Source organism: Limanda limanda, chromosome 1 (assembly GCF_963576545.1).
Source record: "Limanda limanda chromosome 1, fLimLim1.1, whole genome shotgun sequence".
Lineage (NCBI taxonomy): Eukaryota > Metazoa > Chordata > Actinopteri > Pleuronectiformes > Pleuronectidae > Limanda > Limanda limanda.
Genome location: NC_083636.1, coordinates 3,513,777 through 3,520,104, shown reverse-complemented (window position 1 = coordinate 3,520,104; position 6,328 = coordinate 3,513,777).

The following is a 6,328-nucleotide window of genomic DNA, read 5'->3' as shown; positions in this document are numbered from 1 at the left end:
TTAGACACTGGTCATTATTTGAGGACTTGTCAATCAGCTCGGGGATCATGCAAATGATTTATCGCTTTTTGGTGAACAACTAATGTTTTACATATTGACTTGAGATCAGATAACGTGCACATTACAGACGGCAACAATCTCCCTTCATACACGAGTCAGGAAGAAACATAAAGCCCAGTTAGAAGGAAATTACAGGACAAAGAAGAGCTTCAAATGCTGAATAAAATAAGCCACATGATTTGCAGAAGTCAGATTCACCTGAAGGAAGCAGAGTCACACAGAAACCACAGAGTATAATACTATAATCTGCAGCATAAGCTCAAAAGCAACAGTTCTGTCCTCATAGCGAACAACATGTCCGAACATGAGGCATCGTACGGCGAGCTGAAAAGACTTCGTGGCACAAACTGCACTAATACTGTGGCGAGAGTGAAGGAAGCAGATTGTCTCTGTGTGAGTCAAACTGCTGCGGCTGACACCTTCAGCACAGACATGTAGTGTCAGAGAAAAAGAAGCAAACGTGTTTATGTGCAGGAACAAATGAAGTCGACAAACTTCACACCACAAGGTGAAAGGAACATTTAGATCTTTGCTAAGTGTTGATGCATCAACTTGTTCTGTTGTGTAATACTGATTGATTTATGGTTGTCAGCTAAATAACATAATCACTTTTCTATGGAATGTAATACAGTTCAACAACTTCACAAAATGAGCATACAGTTGAATCAGCACCTCTCTAAAACCATGTGTACCTAATAAACCGACAACTAAGTGTAACACACACAATTGTACAACACAATGGAATAAAAGTTTGATGTGTGCTGCATGGACAGAACTACTAAACAGTATAGAAAGAGTGGTAGCTTCAGTTGCCATAAAAACTCAAAAGCTTTTAGTTTGTTCGGTCTGGGCTACTGTAGAAAACATGGTGGCCTCCGTGGAGAGGAGCCGCTTCAGATGTAAATATAAAGTATTTAAATATAAGGTATATCAATATAAAGGGCTTATTCGAGAGAAAAGAAAACAAAAGTTGAAACACCAGTTAGAGAGGTAGGACAAATAAAACCAGAAGTGTGTAACCACTGGAAGTTTGTATGGGTCCTTTAAGATGAGACATGTTACCGGTATAAAACTTAACCTGAGCAACAGCGCCCTCTGCAGCCACAAGTGATAATTCACCGTGTTGGGCTCCGAACACTTGTGTGGAACTAAAACACAAGTGAACGCTGGATATTACCCATGATCCTCGGCTTCCTGAACCAGAAGAGCCGCTGCGGTAACAAATCCACCAAACTCTGAGTAGAATTCTTCGTATATTAAAAGTTTCCTGTTGAATATTGGAGATAAACGCTGGTTTTTAATCGTTTTAACTGATCTACAGTTTCTTGACCTTACTGGGTTTAATTCTGACAGTTAAAGCCACTGACTACCACTCACTCAGGCAGGCACCACTCATGGGAAGCAGGGATTGGCTCCAGCCCCCCCACAACACTCAAAGGATAAGTGGTATAGCTAATGGATGGATGTGCTTCTTGTTGGAGATTTTACTCGCTCAACATTTAGATAGAACAATAACAGACGTTCGGGGGGGAGGGAGTGGAAATGAAAGAGGAAACGTTCTCCCTGTTACAACTCAATCAAAAAGCTTTTGAAGCTGCTATTTAAAAAAATTACATAATTGATGTTGCTTTAAGCATTTTTACGTTCTTCAAAATTCATACGTTGCTTCCCTGGACTTGACACTAACATCATCAGCACTTGGAGCAGATGATCACACACAGACTCACAGTGAACTCACTCACCCTGGAGGTCTCCACAGTTTCCTGCCGGGCGGCAGAAGCTCCCTTTTGTTCAGGGGGACGATCCCCATGGCTGCCTGCATGATGGTGATGAACTTCTTAAACTTCATCTTCTAATCCAGCTCTTACACGGAGAGCATCACACGCTCCACGCTGCTCCACACCCAACACTCATCTTCTAACAAAGTGCAGAAGCAGATTCAAACATCTCTGCATCCCAGATCTCCACTGTGAGCCACGGCTTCGGTGCCCCTGGAACGCCGAGGTGCCCGCGGTGAGGACTCTACGCTGACCGTCCCCGACCGCCGACTCGGAGATGTCCTTTTGGCGTTTCCGAGCGAGGGAGGATAAAAGGAAAACAAACAGCCACGTTCCTGCCAGGCGGTGGGCCGGCCGAGCGGGGATGACAGCACGTCACTCTTACATAATTCTGGAGCTTCTCTGGACATTACACTAATGAAAATGCAGCGTCTGCCACCACCAGCGCCACTGCTGCCGCTGCCGCTGCCGCTGGGATAATTGTGGTACTAAGCCCTGACAGATCATGCATGCTCTCCGCCCCCTTCTCCTCTAATCCCCCCATCCAAGCTTAGTCTTCTCGCCATCTACACCCAGACGGACCCATCGACTTCACCCTCACATCCTCACACCTCTGCACCGGGAGCCAATGTGCACAGTCGTGATCAAGGGACACGTTTCCAGAGCAATGCCCGGATTCGGTTCACGCTTCATTCGAAATCGGTTTGATGTCAAATAAATAAATAAGGAAGATGTCGCCCTCACGTCAACAGTGTTGCTCACTGATGTGTTTTTATAGTTTTTGGACGACATCTGAGATAGATACACACTGCTTGTAAAGGGAGAACCGCTCAATGTGTATCGCTCGTTCCAAGATACAAAAGAATAGAGCAAGAAAAATTCTGGAAAATTCCCAGAGAGTGAGTGGGTGTCTTGATGACGATTCAAATATGCAATGGAGTTGGATCTGGAAAAAAGAGCCATGCACGTAGAAGAAAAGACAAAGACGTCAACGTGGAAAGACGATGGGATTCCAGAGCTTTCGGAGAAAAGGACTGACACTGAAACGTGCAACTTCCACACATCATGTCCTTCCCACCTGCTGCTCTGCCCAGAATCCACAGGCTCCTTTCCTTTCATGCCCTGAATAATCTTCTGCTCCAATCGTCATATGTGAAAGGGAAACTCTGGAGAATGTCCGGAACCAATCTTTCTTAAATATTTGGCACATTAACAGGACAACGGTGGCAAATGAACAAAGCTTTCAAAACACAGCCACCCAATTCCTCTCAACTGGGCCACTGTGGTAACAGAGCAGCTACACAAGTGCACGGGAGGACGAGACAAACACGTGATGCCACAAAAGGTTCAGCATTCCAACACACTGCAACTCAGAATTTCATTTTCATTGCAGATTAAGACCAAATTTTATGTCAATAGAACACAGGACTTTTTTAGCGAAGGTGTAGAAAAGCTGCTGCAGCCGAGTGGAGAACAGCCTGACGTGATGAAGAGGAGGGAGTCGAGGAGTTTGTCGCCTTTAGGTCAAAGGTGATCGCACTTGCACTCTCAAAGCTGGATTTTCATTTTGTCACTAATGAACTTCCACAGTGCAACTACCCCCCCCCCCCCGGCATGCACGCGACCCCTCCGCAGATTAAAACGTCCGTATCGTGTCATCCCAGAGTCACCAGCTGACGGCAGGCTGCCATGTCCCAAGTGGTTTGAAAAAAATAAATAAATAATCTCCGCGGCCACTGGATGAGCTGCCAGCCAATGCAAACTCTGCACGGGATTTATACTCCAGCAGCTTGGATGTCTGGATTACGGCTCCGAGGGGTCGTGCCATGCGAGCTGCTGCAGATTTTCACTGAGCAGCAGAAATCCCTGTGCCCTCCGAGGGGGGCCGCAATACCAGGAGCACAGCGGGAGGGCAGGAACACCAAAATAACAAAGCCCATTTTAAAATGATTGGGTAGCGACGGTACAAACGGAGACCACGAATAAGAAGAAGGGTTTCTTAAATTCACGTCGGGCGTCGTCTTTGTCCCAGCGGCTCAGATTAGGAGGCTCGTCCGGGCTGAAAGTGGCGAAGAGACACTCACAGGCAGTTTCATCACAATCCAACACCTTACACTAATCACACAGAGCCCACTCAAAGCACCACACTGCATGCTGACTGGAGTGTTTGTGTGTGAGTAGGGATACCACAAGCCAAGCCAAAATAACCCCGGATGGGAACGCTGCCATTTTCATGCCGATGACGCTTGGGTCTGTAGCTGCGGTATCAAAGTCCAGAGGGAACAACTGGCAAGAACACAGCAACAGTGATGTGTTTAAAGATAAAACCTGATAGTTTGGATGTTTCCTCAAAGCTTAGTTCTGCTCAATACGCAAACGGACATTTCACCATTTTGTCTTCTGAAAGCAGGATATAGAATAAATGGGGCAGTACCTCCAGAAATCGAGGTAGGAAGGTGAAACCATGAGGTCAAGTGAGGCGACCATGACAGGAGGAGGAGATTTGAGACTTTGTGAGTTAACCATTGCAGCTGCTTATCCCAACATCCTCTGCCATCGCCAGAAACTCTCCACTTGACGCAAAGGACGCATGGAAGTAAATGGGCAGAGAAGGTTGCATTATTTGAAATGGATGCATCTCCTTTCGTATGTAACAGCAGCATAAAAGAGCCTTAACTCTTTAATGGGCCCTTTGAGCAAAGCCAGACTTGTTCAAAAGTAGCAGGTGCCTCAGGCTTCAGCTCTCCAGGATCTCAAACCTCATAAACACCTTAAATGTCGATTACCTCACTGCACACTTTGTCGTCTATTTAAATTGTTCACTGCAGGAATTCATTCACAAACGCAACCACTCACATCTTCTGACGTGACCTCGGTTTAGATTCACACAGATGGTTACATGATGGATACTTGGATCCGTTTCCTGGCCAACGTTTGACGTCTTACTTATCAAGAGAACGTTAATCTTCTTGGCTCCATTTATTTTGGCTCTGCTACAGCTGCATTTTCATAACTGGAACATGAAGCTCTGGAATCTTATTCCCATTTTTTCCTTCAGCATTAATACTTCCACCAAGGCACAGGCATGTTTATTTGAATAATATTCACGGAGCTGGTTTATTATATTTTAAATCGTGCCCCCTTTTACTTTCAAATCCATAAAATCAACCCTATAAATAATATATTGTGAAGTGCTTCTTCTTTATCTTAACACGCCTTCATCTGTATTTTATCTTGGTTGTGTGTCAAACAGCAGGTCGGGGCTTGTACTTGTTTAAAAAGGTCCCAGTTTTAATTATGAAAGAAGTCAGAGAGTGATTCACTCGTCCGGTTAAGTCCTTTGCCGCCGCTGCATGTTTTCACTATTTAATGAGAAACGCTTTCTACTTCTTTCTGCTCTTTCCACAGGGCGAGCGAATGCAGCTGCAGTTGTTTGGTCGTCTTAATGCTTTTACATAAGCGGTTTGCATCTCTGCCCCTTGTCACTTCTCCATGTGTCAGAGTAACACTGAGGCCATTATGCAATGCATGTGCGAGCCAGATGGAGGGACACATGCCACTCACAGATCTGAGATCAGGGAGAAGAGAGATGAAGAGAGTGAGAGGAGGAGGAGGAGGAGAGAGGAGAGAGGAGAGAGGAGAGAGGAGAGAGGAGAGAGGAGGAGTGATAGAGGACATGGAGGAGGAGGAGAGTGTGCATGTGCCCTCCACAGGTTAATCTGGATCATCAGGGGACAGGAGTTGAACGGGTGTCAAATCTGCAGTAATTATATCATATTTTATTATATTTTTTGTTTTTCTATTTAACTTTGAGTTTTGACTTATGTTGCTTTTACAATTTGTCGTGATGCCTTATATTTAATGTCAAGCACTTTGAATCACTGTGTTGAAATGTGCTTTACAATAAACTTGCCTATGTACAAGATGTATTTGAACCAAGAAAATAAAAAGAAGTTTGAACATGTAAAATGTAAACACAAATTCACATTAATTCTGCAAAAGAAGATATATTTTTGTAAGACTCATAGATTGTATCATCCAACCGTCATATGTCCAGCCACAATATTAAATATGGAGAACAAAATAGAAGTAATTTCTTAAACCTCAGGTGTAAGTTTAGAAACTGAAAATCTAATATTTTATACTTCTGTAAACTCCGTTTTACTGCTGTACAAACACAACATTGGGCAATATGGCTGAAAATCATATTAAGATAAACAAATATCAGTTCATATTAATAATTATCACAATTTGTATCATTATTTTTAGTTTAAAGGCAGATGTTTTGCTCCTGAGTGAAGGTCCTTGTTTGAAACACTTCTTTATACAAATAGAATGACAAACACTTGATTAACAGCAAATTATGATATGTTGTTTTATCGTCCAGCTGTAAGATCACATAAGAAACACACAGGAGCTCATGTGTACTGTGTGTATTGTACTGTGTGTATTGTACTATACTGTGTATTGTAATTTGTAAAGTACTTAAG